The following is a 21,276-nucleotide window of genomic DNA, read 5'->3' on the forward strand; positions in this document are numbered from 1 at the left end:
AAGATCAAATTAAACAGATGACATGATTAACAGTATTCATTTCATGCATGACTGTGTTTTACTGGAGAGATAAAGACCTGAAAGTAATCACTGCAAAGTAAAACTCCTTCACTGACCTCTCCGCTCGCGGCTAGCAGTCCTTAAGTACTGATGTTTTATAACAAAGACCAACGCGTTTCATCTGTGGGCTTTCTTTTCTGCTACGAGCTGAGCACCTCCACCGCTGCGTGCACACAGTACCTCTGTATCTATGTCTGTAATGCAGCATAAAGATTACTGGGGAAACCTATCAAACTGGCAGGCAGCAACGGCGCCCACCAATAAGAGCCAGGCGCATGCAGACTCCAGCACATGCTCTCTGAGGCTCCCACACTGTCACCGCTGCTTAGCAGGCTGCTAATCTAATTATAGCTGTTCGCTAGCACGGCGCTGCCCAAGCACAGTGCACGAGCAGGTTGCGTTTGCACGTGTTAAGCCAAAGAATCAAAATTTAGGGTTTTTTCTTAATCTGGATACAGAAAGATAAGATACTACCTACAGTGCATCATTTGAAAAATAGGGGTCATCTCCATCTCTGAAAAAAGATGTATTTCGGACCGCACTTTCAGAACCTGACCACTTGTAGTTTGCTAGCTCTACTAGCGCGAGACACTAACAAAGCAGTTTACGCCTCGTTAGGAATTCTTGTTTCAAATATACACATTAGCCACATAATATACATTGTATATCTCTGATTTAGTTGTAATACTTTACAATTTAGATCTCAGATCAATGAAGTACCCGAACACATGCTTTCGGTGCACAGCAACCCTACAGAAGCCAACAGGACCACCTTTGTCCTTCAAGTTTAGATGTGGGTAGATACTCAGATGACTGAGGGTCTTCCTTGCACACTGGTACCTAATTGTTAACTAAGCTTTCCTGAGGCTATGGTGGAAGGCCAAGGAAGTCTGTGCCATTATGCAAAACAATCAAATTCATTTGGAAAATACTTTTCATGAACAGATACTTCTTAGAAGCACGGGGAACTTATTCAAGCAAATCCTAAACGCATCTTAACATTCCGTAATCTTGTGGACCTATGTGATCTACAAGACCACCATGCGTCACGTCACGTCACGTCACGTGCTGAGAGCTTCCACAATCATTTCAGGCTACAGAGCATCAGGCATATAACGAGAAAAGGAAACCTACATCTGAAGTTTAGCATTCCTTGATAGTATATTTCAATTAATCTTCTCTTTGACTAGCACAAATAAATTAATTTTCTGAAGTTTCCAGTGCCACATGGTTCGCTTGTTCACCTAAAGCTCTACAGGGCCCAAAAAGTTTTCCAATATAAGTGGCTAGGTGTTAAATCAAACATACAGCCTGTTTTTCTGAAGTGCCAAGTAGCTGTTTAATGAAATTCAGAAGCTGTGATACAGAATTAGGTATACAACACTTTATTAACACTCTCCATTATATTATTAACAGATTCCACTATGTTTTCAGTAAAATACATTCACAAGTATTATACTAACAAGGCCCTGAACCTCATGGCAATACAGTGCGTTCTTATGTGCCCATGCTAGCACTTTTCCCAATTCTTTACTTTCTTATCACTAGCACCATACAGTATCAGGCATTGTCCAAGTACATGGTACTAAATGTTTATAAATATTTTGTGCATCTTATTTTTTTGCTACTGAAGTATGTTTGCTACTACACAAAATGTCGCTAATGCAACAAGACTTTCATATGGTAACACTGTAAAAAACATTTATTGATAATATGCAAATAGGTGCGTCATAGCTTTCTTAATCTGCCAGTGAAAATAACTCATAGCCACTCTGTGCTAGCAGTAGATTTCTCTCTATAAAGAAAAAAAAAATTCTCCAAGTTATCATTGCCTGCAAATAAAAATGAAATGTAGGAAGAGTGGCAATTCTGCCCCTTGTTTCACTTTTCAGTCAATATGAAATTTTCTGTTTTAATAAATTGAGCATGCTAATTAAGTCTTCCTTTTCCAGATCACGCCATCTAAGGAGCTCACCAGCTGTTATAACTGTTTCGTTAAAGCACTGCAGAATATACCAAGTCTCTCAACAGTACTCTTTGCTTTAAGTTAGATAACAACGCACATCACGAACAACGAGAGGATGTATGAAGGTTAAGAACCGCACTAAAGAGTTCACAAGACGTGACCCCAGTAAACTGTTTGGTGCTCAACTGTCTGAAAATTGGTTCCACAGTGATTTCCCTAACAGGTTGCCAAAGGTAACAACAAGGGAACAAGGTCGACAGCCCTGACACCCAGTTCTCTGAACCAACTATTGGAAAGGCTCAGATATTTGTTAAGAAAAGAAATAGCCAAAAAGCAAAAACAAAAGGGACAAACTGCTGTGTTATCTAATCCAGGAGGAAGCCTTCACAGACCACCAAGCCACCAACAACAGGTGACAAAAAGACCAAGCATCCTTAAACAGAAATCAAACAGGCTCCAGTTGCTATGGGAATCGCTGTTTTGACTCTCCACCTAAACCTACACACCTCCTCTGCCTGGCAGCTCCAGAGCCCCAGTGCTCTCCTCCTGCATGCGCCCGGCACAGCCTCTCTGTGGCCAGGCTCCTGCCACGCACCTTGCCGGCTCAGACAGTAGCTATAGCTGAAGTCCCTGGCAAGGGATGGCCTGGCTGTCATACTCCAAATGTGCCACTCCTGCAGGCTTTTAGTACTTGCCTTGGTGACAGTCGTGGTTGGTGGGTGCTGCCACTTCTGAGATCATGTGATGGGTCAGGTCCTCAATGAGGACACATCTCTGTCGACAACTGCAAAGTTGGTATTTCAAGGGACATCTGCTCATGCACTACACGGATGCTTTCAATATTCCCAACTCTTCATAGTAGCTTAGCAGATTGTTTTTAATAATTTGAATTTCTGTATTAATTTTCATATTCACTTCTAGCTATTATGATGATGGGCTGGGAAAGGCAGGTGCAGGAAACAGCACCTTAGGCAGGCTCTGACACTTGCAGCCCACTGTGGCATGCAAGCACCCATGTTACGCAGGGCTGAAACTCCAGCCCAGAGCAAAGACCTGTGCCAGCCACCTCCACTGCCAGCGACTGCTATGCAACAAGCACTCTGATCACGCAAAGGACCTGCGACAGGACACCATCGCAGACATTACTGTCAGCAACAGAAACTGAGAGGTTTCCCAAGGACGCAATCACAAGAAACTTCTCAGCCCCAGCTAATCTGTGCTGGAAACAACTAAGCTTCAAAAGGTACATAACGTGGCCAGCACTAGGCAGACTTTCATAGAAAGCAAAACCGTATCCTTTGCACAAAGGACCCATCTGTGCTCAATTTCAAGCCCCCGCTCCTCTGCATGAGTGTAGTAAAGTACTCCAAAGAAAAGGTCTCTACAATGTTTTTAGAAATTACAAATTAAATTTTCCCTAGCCACATTCTTGACAAAACAATTTCGACCAAAATTTTCCAAAACCGTAAGGCCTGAGGCAGGTACCCATCACAGGGGAAAGGGCAGAAAACTTATGCGTATGGTGAATTTATATGCAATAGAAGCCAGAATCTTACACTGAAAATTGCCTAGCTAACAATTAATAAATTTTATACCTCTTTTAGGCGTGTCTAAGTGAAGTAGCGGTCAGATAAATACTTCGGGAACAAATAGTTTTTTACCATGTTAAAATAGCTTTTGTAAGCACTTACACAGTCAATGGTTTCAAAACAAGATTATCTGAAATAAAAAAATCCTATGTGCCTTACAAATAAATAGATTTCACTCTGGATAATACTTAACTTTTGACTTGATACGAAATATTACTTGAAAACAGCTACAACAGTTCCTTAATCAGATTTTGAATAATACAGTAAACATATGGAATGAAAATGAGTTGAGTAAAAGGGCTGGTGAATCAGCATGCTGCATTTCTAAAGGCAGTAGCGTGTACATTTCCAAGTTGTAGCCCTGAGAGGTTGAACTGAATCAATTACCCTAATGAATATTTTACTTGGCTTGATGCATTCATCAGGCTTTTAGAAGAAAGTGAGCTAAACCACTGCATAGGTAAGTATTAACAACAACAAAAAAAAAATCTAGATGTGCTGCACTTTTCACATTTACACAGATCAAAAAATGTGGGGACAGTTTCATCTTTTATTGATTTTTCTACATTTCAACATTCCTTCCCAGAGAGTTTTATCTTATTTTTGTTTCTTGTGAAAATTATCTTTCACTTCATAATAGTTACTTGTATTCTTCCCTTTTCTTATCAAGTACTTAATGGATTTTGGCAAGTCTGCAAATCGGTGGAAAATCAGAGGACCCATCACTATTCATGGAGGCAGAGACAACAGAAAAGAATATGCGTCATTTAAACCTTTCTTAGGAAGTTGCAAATGCCAGGCTTTAAGGACAGCATTGAGTTAAAAGTTGATGTTTATTTCACAGAGCAGAGAAATTTCTTGGGTTAATCCTGATTTCAGTGTGGTTCAATTCAAAAGCAATTACCTGTACATGAGCATGTATGTCTACAGACCGACTGTGTTGCTTGGAAGTTAGTCAACGAACCTCCAATTTTGCAAATTTCTTTTCAAACATGCTAATTCTGTCCTAAACTCCCCAGACAATGCTCCTCTAGGTGCTTAATAACAGGCAGAGGAGTCTCAGTATTTAAGCTACACAGAGAGTTTCTGGAGGATAACACCAAGACCAATTGCTACAGAATATTATGTATACAATGTCCTCCTCAGAAGTGTAAAAGAAAAAAAACCCCTACACGTTCAAAGAAAATTACTGTCCTCTTACCTCTGCTGACTCACACGTCAGTAATATCTTCACTGAGACTCAACTGACAAAAATTAACACAATGTCACTACCACCTCCAAGAACCAGATGAGGATCAGTTAAGCTGTCAGTAAGGTTTGTTTCATCCTACCACTGATGGACGCTTCCAGTAAATGCAGTAGAGAGAGATCCAAAGAGAAGTCTGGAGGAGGTTAACTATTTTGAGCACTTACATTTTGCCAACATACCCCAATACGTGTTACGATTATTCTGTTAGCATCTATAAGAACACAGAAAGTCAAATTCAAATGATATATCATCCTAAAGACTTCAAGTCATCACCCTGAAACACACTTCCCCTCACAAACACTACTCCAATACACCTACATCCCAATATAAACCTTCCATTACTCTGTAATGTTTATTTTTTCCTCACTGTAATGTTTTTTTCCACTCTATATTTCAGCAGTCACCTCAAACTATGTAAGCTTCCCCCATGCCCTCTTGTCTTTCCACCCCACTTATTTTTCTCTCCCCTGCCCTTCCACACTGCTGCATCCATTAACTCTTCTTCCTTTGACCCCCCACAACTGAGGCGCAGAATGAACTATCTAAAGGGAAGGCACCTACCTGCATAGCTAAGGGTTTAGCAGATGAGGACCTCTGTGTGCCTCCCAGCCACCACACCACAACTTCTGCCCAGTCAGTCAGCCAGGAAGTCTGTGAACCACAGAAAGGCACTGCACTGCTTGTCAATAAGACTGCAAGCATAAGAAATCCAGCCCCTGGACCACATCTAGTGAATACCTGACTTACATAAATCAATGACCAGGACCCCACCAGGTCAAAGACAGTATATATGTTATGGAAACTGCTCTTTCTAAACAGCTAAGTGAGAGACACATTAGGAGACTGTAAAAAAATAGGTTAAAATGATAAAAAAAAAATCGTAATTGATCTAAGATGCTGAAGCAGCAAATCTCAACAGTTTACAAGGATATGGGAAGTTAAATCCACATTGAATAGGCCACAAAAGGGACTCCACTTCGTAAGTGGAGATGCATTTTTCACTTGATGAGGAAGAAAATGGGGATCTAGAATGTCATGTGAGCCAGAAAACTGACAGACAAGTTCAGACACATTCTCAGATATTCCTTAATGGAAGAGCAGAAAAAACCCTTGGAATAAAATAAGCATATTTCCAGTATCTCCATATTATTCATCTTCATTACTACTACTGGCATGTTGTTCTCCTTCCCTCTATATTTTGCATCTTTTTCATTGTGATTGCATTACCGCAACCTGCGACACAGTCAGATGCTGAGCATGTTTACCTGATATAGACTGGCCTGGGAAAACTTTAAATGCAAGTTTCCCATTAGAAAACAAGTGTAATTTTTCAAAAGTGCTATGGTGCAAACAACAGCATAATAGGTAAAGAATGAAGTCTAGCATTCCTCCCTTTGAAGGAAAAAACTGTCAAGAGTTGCACACTTCTGCAATTATAAATGTTATTTCAAATTCTGCATAGAAAGTACAGCATTGTGGCTTTCTTTGATCTTAGCATGATGATAATGAAGACCTATCAAACTATTTAAAACTCATTGTTTTTCATCCTTCAAAGACTTTCCCCTCTCTTACATCTCTTTATGTGAGAATGCATTTATGTTGAACCACAAGACACAACTAGAAAGGAAGTCAAGGTGTGACTGTCAGTACATGAAGTGGTTCTTCAGATGCTAACATGTACACGCATACACTCAAAAACCGCTTCACTGCCAGTAAGCTCAATGGGAACTCACAGCTGTAGACCTTTGAGACTTCAAGTCTCCAGTCCTCACTGGTAAGGTGCCGGCTAATTCAGAATTTCAAAGCCACTCTAAGATCTTACTGCTTTGCACAAGAGTTGAAGGTGCTCAGCACAATGGATCCCAGAAGAATACTTGCTTTGTGTGCAGTGGCTCTGGTTAACATTTCAAGGCTAGCAAGTCTGAGAACAGCCAGCTAATCTTGAAGCTTTTTTCAGCTAGATATAAAATAACTTCAATTTTAATCCTGGAAATAACCTTAATTCAATGAGTAGAAACTGTATCCTTAGGAGACCAGTAACTGTGACTCACTCTACCAGAACTCAGCCTTAAAAGAAATTAGAAGCACGTTGCTGGAATAGATGAAGAACCTCTCCAGGAAGAGAGACTCAATTATCTAATGGAGCAAGCCAAAAGCCCTTTTATGAAAAAAATCCTCAGGACTCTTATTCAGTATAATGACCCAGAACAATAGAGTCCTTGCATCCGGAACAGCACGCAGACCTAGCAGTTGAAGTTTGTAGCACAAGCAGGAGATTCCAGGTCCAGCTTCCAGGACTCTCTTTGGATTTTAGCCAATCCTTCTGCAATGTAAAATGAGCAAGCAAGTCATACAACTAGGGCTATGAAAAATGAGCATAAATTAGGATAGATAAGTGCCTGACCCTCAAGCCTAACGAATCACACTCCTTGTTTTCTTCCCCTTTCTAGGCAATTGAACAGACACTTTCTGCACGGTGCGCCAACTAAAACAAGGGTAAGAGATAACCCTAGCAGAATTAGCATGGGGGCTAGGGAGCGCTCTAAAACGGATAGGAAATACGCACTGGAGAAACTGTGCCACAGCCTGGGAGCAAATTAACTGCTTACTGCTTTACCTTCCCAAACCCTTCTTGGGCACTATAGCAGACATGTCTTCATTTTCCCCTCCCAGAACTGGGAGAAAAAAAGAAAAATGTTGCACAATTTCTCTGCAGCACATATCCACTTGGTACAGTAGCCTCATATATAAGTTGGGCTACCACTTGTACTACTATTGCTATTGGTCACCACAATTTCTTCTTGTGGCCATTCAAAAAATAACAATAAAAATAAAAAAATAAAAAATCACCTTCATGAAGTGCTGGATGCTCAGCGGATAGATAAAGCCCAAATCAGATGGAGCCTTTTATCCCTTTATTCCAGCTGCAAATCCCCAGCACTTCCAGAACTAATTTCTGAGAGCATAGGCATCAGCATCTTCAGTTTTACGCTAAAATGCAAGTCTTGTCTCACTGGCACTGCAATTTAGCACTGCTGACTCCACATGTCATTTTAGTGAGCATTTATTGTTTCGGCATGAGTTTATATCAACATAAGAGTAAGAATAATGCAACTATGGGTTATATATCTAAATCTAGCCTTCACTGAAAACTCAAAGTCATTTTGCAAGCATACACAGACAGCAAAAAAATGCCACATTTTTTCTGATATCCTACACTGTAAAGGACATTAAAGATCATCAGCGCCCCAGCACCTCGAGCAGGTTGCATTTCTGATCGAGTCTAGAAGTCCCCAACATGCCATAGGTAGAAGAGTAAGTCAGTAACACACCATAACAACAACTCCAATCCCTTGTCCCTAAAAAAAAAAAAAATTAGGTACAAAAACTTGGGAAACAAAGGTTAAAATGCAAGCACTCTAAAATTAAGAAAAAAGTCAGAACTATAGCTTCTGCAGTCATTCACGAACATATCTCCAGGACGTTCTATAATAATGCTGTCCTTGGCTACACGAACAAAGAAGTCTCTCATTGTTCCCTAAACTTCTGTCACGTTCAGGGTCTAAAAAAAGATGCAGCTTCAAAGCTAATCAGCAAATAAAGCAGATATTGATATTTTCAAAGCAAATTCCTGCACCCTGTGTCAAAACACAACCAGCATAACCACTGCAAAAGCTCTGGTAGCAAAGAGAGACATTGGACAGTTTCTAAATTTCCCAAGTGTTTAACACTGACTTCACTGTACATATTATTCATATTTGGTAACAGAAACCTCATATTATGGCACTTAAATGCCATAATTTCTATACTCAGTTGAATTGCCCATATACAATCCCACCAGATCCCACTCACTAGCTTAAATATCCATCTTTGGAAGGACTGAAGGGAAGCAGTGTAAATAACCAAGTGCGTACAAATACCCAGTTTTCACACTGATCAGTTCAGCACGTAAAGCGTGCACGTGGCTAACCTTCAAAATCTAGCCATTTATCTCCTTAAAGTATTCAGGTTATTCAGAGTACTTACAACTGCCCCATTTATATAATTTAGTATCTGTTTCATTATAAACAAATTGAAATAGCTTTGAAATATCGCTGCTGAGAAGAATTCAGAAGGCTCATTTTCTCTTCAGGTACTTGGAATATAATCATCTCTTCCAGTAAATTAGTACAGTACTTCTGGAAAAAGTAGATTCTACGATTGCTCTGCATCCTATATTAATACAATGAGACAAAAAAATAACTTAAATATCTGAATTTTTTTTCCATTCTTCTTTCTATGCGAGGGTAAGAAGTAACGACATTCAGAAGTCTCTTTACTCACTCAACCCACGGGAATTAACTTACATATCTTAGATTGCATCAAGTCTGGAAATTATGTTTTAACTTTTACATTAGTCACAGTTTTTCAGACTTCTGCATATACATTTCTCCAGCTCCAGAACTAAAGAGAGGAGCTAGAGTAAAGTCAAAGATTCCTTCAAGCCCTCCCAATCACGTTTGTATACTAGAATATCTCACATCTCCCATCCCACAACATACCTCTAAGCCTTCCCACAGCAGAAGATTGAGTTAATGTTTGACAGAACTTACAGATAGCTTGCTCAAGTAAATAAAAATACAAAGAGGAAGAAGTTCCAAGCCCAATCAACTACGGATACGCAAGATGGGCTGCAGACAGAGGGACACGTAAAATCTATAGAAGCTAGAGTGGTAGTGACAGAGATGCATGCCTGCACCTGAGAAGTTTGCTCTGTCAAAACAAAAACAAACAAACAAAATCACACAAAAGAACAAGACCAAAAGGAAAATGAAAAAAACATGTGCCCAGTAGAAGGGGGCAGCAAAATCCACACCTAATAGGTATTAGGAGGCCAAGAAGCCCAGAAAACAGAGTATGCCTTCTAGGTGGCAGTACCCCCTAGCTCACCTCAGCAGCTTTCAAAGCCTGCTGGACTGCAGATTTCCAAGCTTGTGAGAAAGAAAGAAATAAAAATAAAAATAAAAAATCTGTCGTTGTATGGGTTATTTGCATCTCGCTACTGTAAATCTCAGGTGAACTGACCCTTAACTGCTTTAAAAAAGAAAATTATCCAGACAACTTTCTTCTTAGCAGCAACACATGCAGAAGCTCATACTTGCTAACCTTAGCAGTAGGACTTTTTTTTTTTTTTTTTTTTAACAGATAAGTAGATATAATACTAATAGATTTAACAGATTTAGTCCGCTTGGTCTTCAAGGCGGCCATATGGAAAAACAGTATTGATCTCTTGTCTGAACTCTTGCAAGTCAGCAGTTTGATCTACCAGCAAGTTAAGGCAGCAGAAATACTGACCCACAGTTCAGTATTGCAGTATCCAGCATACAGTAGTTCCTCAGCGGAGGAAGAAAGCAGGTAAGGCTGGGGTCTGGAGTTCTCTCATTGACCTTATAAACTAAAAACAGGTGCCTAAATTAATTGGTTCCCATTTTCTCTGGCGGTTTCACTTGCATCACTTCATTGTGTACTTCTCAGAGTTCAGACAGCTTGACTCAAACTTCTCTGGGACCGTAATCTCATGCCTCAACAATCATCAACATTAAGACATTGTGGGAGTTGGCCAGCAACAGGTAGCAGAAAAGCAGCTGTTTTATAATAATCGTAATAAGAAAATATGTCACCTCCAAATACAGCCTGTTGACAAGTTGGAGTTAAACATTTTCTGTTTGAAGATACTGTGAAAGAAGCTCTTAGACGGTTAAGAGCCTGCAGAGGCTCCAGTGGTGAGAATACTTCCCAGAGTGTTTCCGGCTTTTGGTTTTCTAAACATTAATGAAACTCACTGTAATTTCCAGCTGAGAAAATGAAGATAGAAGCAAGGATAAGAAGAGAGTATAAAGCTAAATATAGGCATAGTTACCTGACACTTCAGATAACTGGCAAGTCATTTCAGTATTTGCACTATAATTAAAGCATTCAAACACTGGTGTGCAATGGCACACCAATGGCTGCTGGTGTGCAATCCGTAACAGAATGGAAAACTATATCAAACGCGTATCTAGACTACCTCTTAAAGACTCTTTTCTCCCCCACCCCCAAGATAACATAAAATGTGAGTTATAAGATGAACTCATTTTGTTCTTCATACAAAACTTAACATATAGGGTTACTATTAATTTGAAGAGACTCAAAATATTAAGCCACAATGTTATCATCATTCAAGACTCTACATACACAACACTTTCTGCTTCCCTTAATACTGAAATTTAAGACCTTGCCTGTGACTAAAAAATGTAAATGAGCGTACTGACTTGGCAAAGATCAGTAGCAATCATTCAGGAAAAATCAAAATTACAAGTATTAAATAAAATGTTATCTTGTAATCTGACTTACAAAATAAAGAAAACAAATATTATTTAGGTGAGTCAACATTTTCATTACACACTGCCTATCATAGTGAAAACCCAGGTGAATGCACATTGCCAAATACCATGCAGAACTGCATTTTCAAGATGTATTTCAACATAGTTAACTCAAAGCTAGTGTGGTAAATACAGGTTTACTCATTTCTCTGAACCTCTCTGTTCTTTCTCCTCTTTTCTAAATTCTACTGATCAGTCTTTACAGAGAAAGTTCTACAGAAGGCATAAGACTACTGGGAGTAATCCACAGGTAACAACACTGCATTAGCACTGATGCAAAAACAGGACTCAAGTTTGGATGTCAGAACAATCAAGTGTTAATGACATGTAATTCTGGATGGAAGCTACTTAAGTCACACTGAAGTGACTGAACAATTTTTGGCTGAGGTCATGTATCCATACTTGCTCTGCTCAAGCAGTCCACCAGAGTGCTTATTATCAAATACCGTCTGTATGACACAGGATAAAGTATTTTTGTGCCACTGAAAGCTAACAGCACCTAACGCAACATGAAAGAATCTGTTACAAACTGTGCCTTTAATACGTGGCAGTAATAAGACGTGATTCATTCTCTTTTTTTTTTTTTTTAAAAGAAAAAAAAGAGATAGTTAAACATTTGTATCTAATGTGTAAACATCTCCCTTTCTTGAAAATACCTTATAGATGAGCAAAAGGTTTTGAAGATGTCAGCACATACAAAACAGGGGGTGCCGATTTAGGTTTCAGATTGAGTATGTTTATATTTAAATAAAGAAACCTATTAACTATTGGGGTAACAAGCTCTTCTCAGATCATGGCATGAGGTCTCAGGGACACTAGCGAGAAAGTAGAATTAAAATCAACTATCAGAGAGTTCACTGCAAAATATTTTCCTATTTCTTGTACACATGAGACTTTAATAAATCACATAGAGCTTAGTACTGTATCCTAACAAAAACTAAATATGGTTTCATTCAATACATTGTCTAAAAATACTCTACAAAATTTCAAAATAAAGAGATGAAGCAAGATACGTGAACATGTCTGAGTGGAAATATTTCATTTTATCACATAGCAGGTAATTCTGGATACTGTTATCATGACAATCACCATGCCCTCAGATCCCCCTACAGAAGGGGGAGGGTTTTCACAAAAAGCTTCATTCAACGGACAGATGGATTCTGGCAAACCCTGGTGGGATAGCCCCAGAATTGGTAAACAGTGCTAAAAGCTCAAGAGGACTGAAGTTCTCCACGAGAAACCCATTTCAGACTCATCATGCTGCATGTAAAGAAAATTTTTCCATTCATGAAGAGCTCTTTTCAGCGCAGAGGAGCGCGTAGCTTTTGCTTTTTGAAAAGCTCAATGCCCCATATTGCTACTGGTCAGCACCAGCCGGGGCTAGGTGGAAAATCTGCAGTAGGCATTAAACAGTTGAGATTAGCAGCCAGCTGATTAACCTAATCCACTGGCCCCATTTTGTACAACAGGTCCCAAGTATAACCGCATCTGGTAGATGCAACAGGAGGATTATACTACATAATGCCTAATCCTGTAAACTTTCCCATTCCACCCATTCCTTTCTGGTGCAAAGAACATTGTTCGTGATTAGGAACAGACAAAAGATCCATTTCAGATTACTTGCTTTTGAAGATTCTTCTTCACAAATTTAAGTAAAAAAGAAAAAAAAACTTGTTTTTTTCAGGGAAGTAAAGAAAATCATATAGCTAATATTTTGGTATACGTTACTGGCAACCAACACAGGCAAGAACGTCATCCTCTAAAAAACGTATCTGCTAAAGAAAGAGCAGAAATTCTTATGGTTTTAAATTTTTTTTTTTTTTTTAATTTTAGGGGGGTTTGGGGTGAGGAAGATCTGTGCATCTTCTGGGAGAAGAAACTTTATAATCGTCAGAGCTGAAGGAAAAGCTTATCAACACACCTCTTGCCCTCAAATCATCTTCTCTAGAGAAACCGAACACAGAAATCCAGGTCTGCATGAGGAGATGCAAAAGGTACAGGATCCCTTTACATAGGGCCTGGCTTCCAAAAGCGAATGCCCATAGCCATCCCAGAGACGAAAGCTGGCTCCAGACCAGGACTGTCATCAGGGCAGGGGGTGTTGCACAAGTACTCACGAACTCTGCATGCCACTGTAGACAGTTCTGGTGCCAAAAGCAGCTCTTCTCTACCAGGCAGCCCTACAAAGCAGCAACTTTGACCTCTGGACACCTGCATATCAATCACCTTGACGATTTCTTCATCACCTTGGTTTGGAGATGACTAGTGAAGGATGGGACCTCATCTCTTCCTTTAACCAGGGCAGAACTTCAACAAAACTAGATTAAAAAGAGCTCTGACCATAAGGTGCTCCTCCAAGGAACGTGGGGCACCTTACAGTCTGAAGGTCTTTTACAATGCAGGCAAAAAGGTGCCGAGAAAGACAGTTTATTTTTCTTTCCACAGTTGATGACCTTCACCTGACAACCTCTTCGAGAAAACATGAGGCACTGAATGCAGGGACTCTACAAGAGACCTAGCTAAAGCCCAAAAATACCTAGAGAAGTGGTGAATCAGTGCTTACAAAAGCTACTGCTTATGTAACCTGAATAAAAGTGCGAGACTTCAGCTGGGCAGAGTTCCCTGTATTTGACCTCAAAACAAAGAGACACTTTCTTATATTTTTTTTAAGAATGTGATTATATACAGATAGTTATGTTTGTCTAACTTATGTCTAAGGCATAGGAGCAACTGAATTGTAGACCTCTTATTCTCAACTCAGGCATATGGTTTTAGAACCACTTTTGAAGATAAGGAAGGATATGAGAGAACTCGAAAGCAAGACAGACTGCAACATATATTTGCCAAAAGTTATTGGACTAGATAAGTGCAGCATCTCCCTCTGTAACTGATTTTCTTAGGTAATGGCATTGCAGTAAAGCTAATCTCTAGACTCTAGCAAAACTTTCATGTGATACCACATGGAAAATTATCACTTCAGGTGGAGAAGCGGGAGAGGGAGTGGCAAAAACACGATAAATAAGGCTAAAGGAGTCACTACAGGAGAAGGACAAGGAATTGTTTCAAAACGAAAAACTCCTACATTAAGGAAAATTTAGCTGGTATCGCTGTTACTTCATATTTTCATAAAGGCCTTGCTGCAAGTTGGAATCCAACCTCAACTGTTCTGTGATTCTGTGAAGGGACTTCTGGAGATCATCTAGCCCAACCTCCCTGCTCAAGCAGGATCCTCTAGAGCATATTGCCCAGGATCACATCCAGACGGGTTTTGAATATCTCCAGCAAAGGAGACTCCACTACCTCTCTGGGCAACCTGTGCCGGTGCTCTGTCACCCTCACAGTGAAGAAGTTTTTTCTCAGGTTCAGATGGAACTTCCTGTGGTTCAGTTTCTGCCCATTGCCTCTTGTCCTGTCACTGGGCACCACGGAGAAGAGGCTGGCCTCATCCTCTCGACACTCCCCCCCCTTCAGATACTTGTACACACTGATGAGATCCCCTCTCAGTCTTCTCTTCTCCAGGCTGAACAGGCCCAGCTCTTGCAATCTTTCTTCATAGGAGAGATGCTCCAGCCCTCTAATCATCTTTGTAGCCCTCCGCTGGACTCTCTCCAGGAGTGCCATGTCTCTCTTGTACTGTGGAGCCCAGCACTGGACACAGGACTCCAGGTGAGGCCTCCCCAGGACTGAGGAGAGGGGCAGCATCACCTCCCTCCACCTGCTGGCAACACTCTGCCTCATGCACCCCAGCATACCATTGGCCTTCTTGGCCACAAGGGCACATTGCTGCCTCATGCTCAACTTGTTGTCCACCAGGACAGAGCTGCTTTCCAGCAAGTCATCCCCCAGCCTGTACTGCTGCATGGGGTTATTCCTCCTGAGGTGCACTTGCTTTTGTCCTTCCCTAGGACCCTGCACTTGCCTTTGTTGAACTTCAGGAGGTTCCTCTCCGCCCACCTCTCCAGCCTCTCCAGGTCCCTCTGAATGGCAGCACAGTCTTCTGGTGTGTCAGCCACTCCTCCCAGTTTAGGATCATCCACAAACTTGCTGAGGGTGCACTCTGTCCCTTCCTCCAGGTCATTGATGAATACATTGAACAAGACTGGAGCCAGGACTGACCCCTGGGGGACACCACTAGCCACAGGCCTCCAACTTGACTCTGCGCCACTGACCACAACCCTCTGAGCTCGGCCACCCAGCCAGTTCTCAATCCACCTCACCCTCCACTCCTCCAACCCACACTTCCTGAGCTTGCCTAGGAGGATGTGATGTGAGGCAGTGTCCAAAGCCTTGCTGAAGTCCAGGCAGACAACATCCACTGCTCTCCCCTCATCTACCCAGCCTGTCATCCCATCAGAGAAGGCTATCAGATTGGTCAAGCACGATTTCCCTTTGGGGAATCCAAGCTGACTACTCCTGGTCACCTTCTTGTCCTCCACATGCTTAGGGATGACCTCCAGGAGGAGCTGTTCCATCACCTCCCCAGGGATGGAGGGGAGGCTGACAGGCCTGTAGTTTCCTGCCTCCTCCTTCTTGCCCTTTTGGAAGCCTGGAGTGACACTGGCTTTCGTCCAGTCCTCAGGCACCTCTCCTGATCTCCAGGACCTTTCCAAGAGGATGGAGAGTGGCCTAGCGATAACATTTGCCAGCTCTCTCAGCACTCGTGGGTGCATCCCGTCAAGGCCCATGGATTTATGGATGTCAAGTCTGGACAAAAGATCTCTAACCTGATCCTCCTCCACCAAGGGAGAGTCTTCCTTTCTCCAGGCTCTCTCGCTTGTCCCCAGGGTCTGGAATTCCTGAGGACTGGCCTTAGCAGTAAAGACTGAAGCAGAGAAGGCATTCAGCAACTCTGCCTTCTCTCTATTCTTCGTCACCAGGGCACTCACCCGTTCAGCAGCGGGGTGTGCACTGATGCACAGGAAGTGTGGACCGATGAGACTTCGTGATGATGCAAAACTGCAAGGCATCATCAGTACAGAGGACTGAAGCCCCTCACTGAAATAAATGAGTAATCTCATGAACTAGAGTGACAGAAGTGTAGCAGCACAGAGTGCAAGGTCAAGCACCTTTGCAATAATAATGAAAAATTCTGCTAAAAATGGCAGTCTCATCAGCTGAAAAGAAAAGATGAATAGAAACCTGAGTGCATGAGTCAGTCACAAACGGCTATGCGGCACTGCTATGATGCCATTTGTGATGCAGGCCTTGGGCAAAGGCTATCCCAGGAAGAGAAAAGCATGATGTAAATGTTCAACTCCTAGTAAGTTGAAGATGCATAACCTTTTCCTCCTGAAAAACAGAGTTAAAAGGAAAGCAGAACATTTAAACTAGAAACAGACAAAAGAGAGAAAACTACTACAAGTTCAAAAGTACATTTTCAACTGGTCCACAATCCTTTATGGATACACATCAGCAAACAATCAAGATCATAACTTGTTCCTTTCAGATGTGCACACTCAAGGAAAATCACATTGTAAAGAAAAATGTTATATTCACCATCATTTCTGCTTTGAATCAGAGCAACAACTCCTCAAAATACGGAGGAGAAGAAACAGCCACCCCATTCTGAGGAAAGTATAAAATAGAAAACTGATATTAAGCCTGGTCACATACTTAACAAATAACATAGGTTGCATTACCTGTAGCGTAGCCAGTAAAATAAGTACACAATGAAGAATACATCGACCAATACTCTTTTGTATAGGAGTACATTCTTATTTTCACATCATGCAACAACCACAGCACATAGTGTAAGAAAAGTTAGTGCCAGTAGAGGGAGGCAGCTGCTCTTCAGGCAACATATCTTAACATTCCTCGCTGCACAGTAGGAAGCCAAGGAGTTTGTTTTTGTGGAAGTGAACTCGCCCCTCAGCCATTGTGTAAATGTGGCTTTAAATCAAGCTGTAATTAGATTTTGCTGTATTTAACATCCCCCCCCCCCCCTTGCTTCTCTTCTCCAGCTCTAGACAGGAAATAAAAGCATTCACAAAAGAAAAGAGAAAGAAAGGTTATGTCTCTTCCTTGAGCACGTTCTGGCATACATGCAAAAGTAAGTACAAAATGTAAAGCAATAAACTTACAGGGGACATGATCTTCACGCTACATAGGAACACAGAAAGGTCTCTCAGCCGGCCCATGTTAAATGTAACCTGGCATTTATCAATATTCTGTTTCATCACATTAACATTGTTAAAAGATACTAACAGTCCAACACTTGGAGTCTAGCTTTTCCTCATGAATTTAATTTACTTGGCAGGAAATATAAGCGAAAATCTTCTGCTCAAGACTTAGGCAAACTAAGACTGCCACGTATTCATTTTAGGACAGATCTTTTCTTTACTTCTTATTTTAACTATTTTGTCATAGCATTTCCATTTTTAAAACAAATAGCTTTATTCCCATCACTCTTTGTACAGATAGGTACTCCTAAAATTTAACTATTAGAGTTTTCTTCAAATCCACTTTACTGTTATACATGTCATACAGGGTGGCTTCATTTTGTTGGCTGAATTTCTTTATGAATTTATACTAAACTACATACTACCAATTTAATTTACACTGCTACAGCAGTAACTGCACAGCAAATGAAGTTGAGTCTCCTTAGAGTAAATAGTTTCAATAGTATTTTCGCTCCAAAGCTTACAAAGTACTTTACAATGGTGGAGACAATAGTGGATTCAATGGTAAACCTGTAAAAGATAGTTAAAATGACATGCCCAAGGCCACAAAACAAAAGTTAGTAGCTGATCTTAGAACAAAAAGTTTCTGCTGTTAATCCAGACCTTAAGTACCTTCTTCCCAGTGAGTCAAAACCTATTGACAGCTAACTAGTCTTATAGAAGTTTCAGAATACTTAAAGGAAAAGAAACTAACTGCTAATTACTTACATATAACCATTGCTTAGGATATATTTATTCATTTATTTACCAAAGTTACCAATTCTTATTTTAGGAAAGTTTGAAAATGCCCCTTTGACAAAATTTCCAAAACATACGTCCTGAAACCTACCTCCCTACAAACTTCTGTTATGCCACAAGCTTTAAGAAAGCTAAGGCTCTTTTAGAGAAGTTAAGATAACGGAACTCTGAAATCAGAACGTCTCTTTTTGCATTTTATTTTCTTCCTAAAGAAAAGTTTGCAGGGGTAGGGTTAAAGGTGCTATTTGTCAACTACCAATTAATTTTCCTTTCAAAAAAAAAAAAAAAGCCTCAGAGAAGGCAATTAAAAGCAATTAAGAAGCTTAAGAGTATGAAAATAATATGAGAAGACCTTAAAAAAAACAAAAGAAAACAAAAAACAACAATAAAACACCCCAAAACCAGATCGATTGTTTGTGTAGTCAAATAGAAGGGACAAGGGAAAAGGCTACATTTAGTTATACAAGATGTAGATTTAAATGACCAGAATGATTTATAAGCAAATTTTAGGCCAATATGTAATTTAATTATGAATATCTTTGCCACAGGAAGTCAATAAAGCCAGTATTTTAGCAAGATTTTAAAAAATGAATTTTTATACTAGTATATTAATCAATGCAAACAATATCAGAACAGATATTAAGCTGACTGATTTGCAGTTTTATCTCTGAATTGAAGAGACCAGGGTAAAACCACTCTTGAGTGGACTATCCCACAGCTGTGGGAGGATTCTTATATTTGCTTTTGAAATATCTGATAGTATCCTCTTCTATGGAATAGGATAATGAAATTTGGTTCAGTGCCAATCCAAAATAACAGTACCAAAATCTGCATTACAATTACAGAATTTCTACTTCTGAAACTGCAAATCAGTTGAGCAAAAGATCACAAGCATTTAGCATTCTAATCCTTAGTATATCTACACTTGTACAAAAACACTATTTTGAAATGAAACATCCCACACACAAGAAACAATATTTGCCATAACCAGACTATGGTTACGCTTATTTTCAATAGCATTCTTTCACCCCTAGAAGCTGAGAGTTTTTTTTTTTTTTGCTTCCTAGATGTCCACAAATTGGCACAGTAGGGCAGTGATCCACAACTGCATGCAACATTAACATTATCAATGTTTAACCAAGCCAAACAATTCAGGAAAAAAATAAAAAAGGAGAGGGAGAAATCCAATAAGGCACAAAACCAATGGTATGGAACCATACCTAGGAAAGGGAAGTCTCTCTGCTAACTCAGAATGGGGAAGCATACAATAGGATTAGCCTTATCTTATTTAAGTTTCTTAACAGCAAGTCTGCATCCTCCAGACAGTATTCTGCTCCCAGAGGGATTCAAGTTTCAAGTTAGAGTTGTTCTTAAAATAAAGTAGCAATAACTACGTTTGGCAAAGCTAGAACCATGAGGACAACATGAACAGCCAAAGCAGCTTATTCAGGTTCGACTCAAGAGGAAAAGCTAAATTTCAAGCTAGATTAAAAATAAGACATACTCAAAGCAGCTTAAGGACTACCATTTTTAGGGCCTTCCTTGTATTTTTACCTTAACTTATGAACTGAAAAGCAGGTGTAAGGAGTCTTCCACCATGGCATTTCAGCTGAGATTATCCTCTACAAAACAATCAGTGCCTTTCTTCTCATCTCTCACATGCCGTTTTGCTAGTCTGAGAATGTTATTTGTATTTATTTCTGAAATTTTTTTTAATCCCTTAGAGTACCAGCGTCCTAACGTGTAGCTATCTTGTGCTCCTTGAGCTTCAGGGAAGAGAGGAAGAAAAAGGAAATTCTTACAGGATTTGCACTAACAGCTTCTTTCAGTGTTTATATGGAAATACAGTGCTACTACTGTAACCATGCAAAGCAAATACCCTGTGCCAATTTAAAGCTACACTTTGATTAAAGTTTACAAGTGTTACAGTCCACTGGCAGTTCAGGCTGAGGTATACAAAAAAAAAAAAAAAAAGGGCAGAAGGAAATTTAAGTGCCAGACCTTGCATGCTAACAAGAACTTCACAACAGTCAAACCGAAGACCTGTTGGACTAAACATACTGTCAAAATGTGTCAGCCTGTTTGCTGAAGCAACTGTTTCAGTTGCAGATAGAGACAGTAGAAGCAGCTGAATACTGGAAAGCCTTATAAGAAAAGGGAAAAAGTATTTTATTTCTCTTGTCTTCTAAAGATTCATATGCTGTCTTTTATAATACACTTCCTTTAAAGCGTACACTGAGGTACAACATAAGACAATAACTGCAAAATAGCAGCCACAGAGAAAAGAAATATATGACCATACAAACAAAGATCCAGTTTGATCACTCAGATTAAGTGATGCTAATAAAAAGGGCGCTTTGTCCTTCTTCAGGAAGAAGGCATCAGAAAATAACATAAGTTGCTCAAAATTTCTTGGCAATTTCCAATATCTGGAACCTCTATTAGGTCTTAGCAGCTACTTAGTGTACACTGTCCTCATGGTTATACCAAACATAATAATCACACTGCATGCTCCCAAAGAATATTACTGGTATCACATCAGAAAAATTGTGGCAAAATGTACATTCAGTACATCTTAAAAATTCAACGTTTATCCTACAAGCAGGACTACTGAGTAGTTCAAAAGTCTACAAACTTTTGTAAGAATTTTTTTTTGGGGGGGGGGGGGAGAGGGAGAGAGGGGAGGGGAACTGCACTGAAATTCAGGCCTGTAAATCTGATGCTTTCATTGTTTTCCTCCAGATAATCAATATTTTAAACAAACTTGGGAATTTAGATCCCTGTAATTCTGTATCAAGTCTCACCTGGTAGCCTTCTCACATAAAATGATGCAACTATCAGCAACACTGCTCTCCATCTGAATGGTTTTCAGTTTCACTTTTCCATCCTCTCAGAAAAACCTCAAAACAAACAAAAACCATCCAACCCAAGACTCCTCTACAACTATAATCCCTGTCTTGCTCTTCACTATCCCACCCTGAGCCAGCCTTGTGATAAAGTGCTCAAGCCAATCTGTCATTTCTGGCTGCTCTAGTGAAGGTCTGCAAGAGCTACCCGATGTTCACTTCCTACGTAAGATCTTCTAACGTCTTTT

At 40.1% G+C, this 21,276-nt stretch overlaps 1 protein-coding gene across 6 annotated transcripts in view; it reads right to left on the reverse strand.

The window, feature by feature from the left end:
- The window catches only part of FAM110B (family with sequence similarity 110 member B), a 120,899-nt gene that overhangs the window by 62,319 nt on the left and 37,304 nt on the right, over window positions 1–21,276 (reverse strand). Inside the window, exon 1 of one of the 6 annotated variants that reach the window (XM_068932652.1) lies at window positions 117–260. The exons of the other annotated variants lie outside the window; for them this stretch is intronic. The gene's annotated coding sequence lies outside the window, so the exon portion shown is untranslated. Of the gene's footprint in view, window positions 1–116; window positions 261–21,276 lie in introns of those variants that run through there. 6 annotated transcript variants of the gene reach the window in all.

The sequence above is a fragment of the Struthio camelus genome, chromosome 2 (genome assembly GCF_040807025.1).
Source record: "Struthio camelus isolate bStrCam1 chromosome 2, bStrCam1.hap1, whole genome shotgun sequence".
In the NCBI taxonomy this organism is placed as follows: Eukaryota; Metazoa; Chordata; class Aves; order Struthioniformes; family Struthionidae; genus Struthio; species Struthio camelus.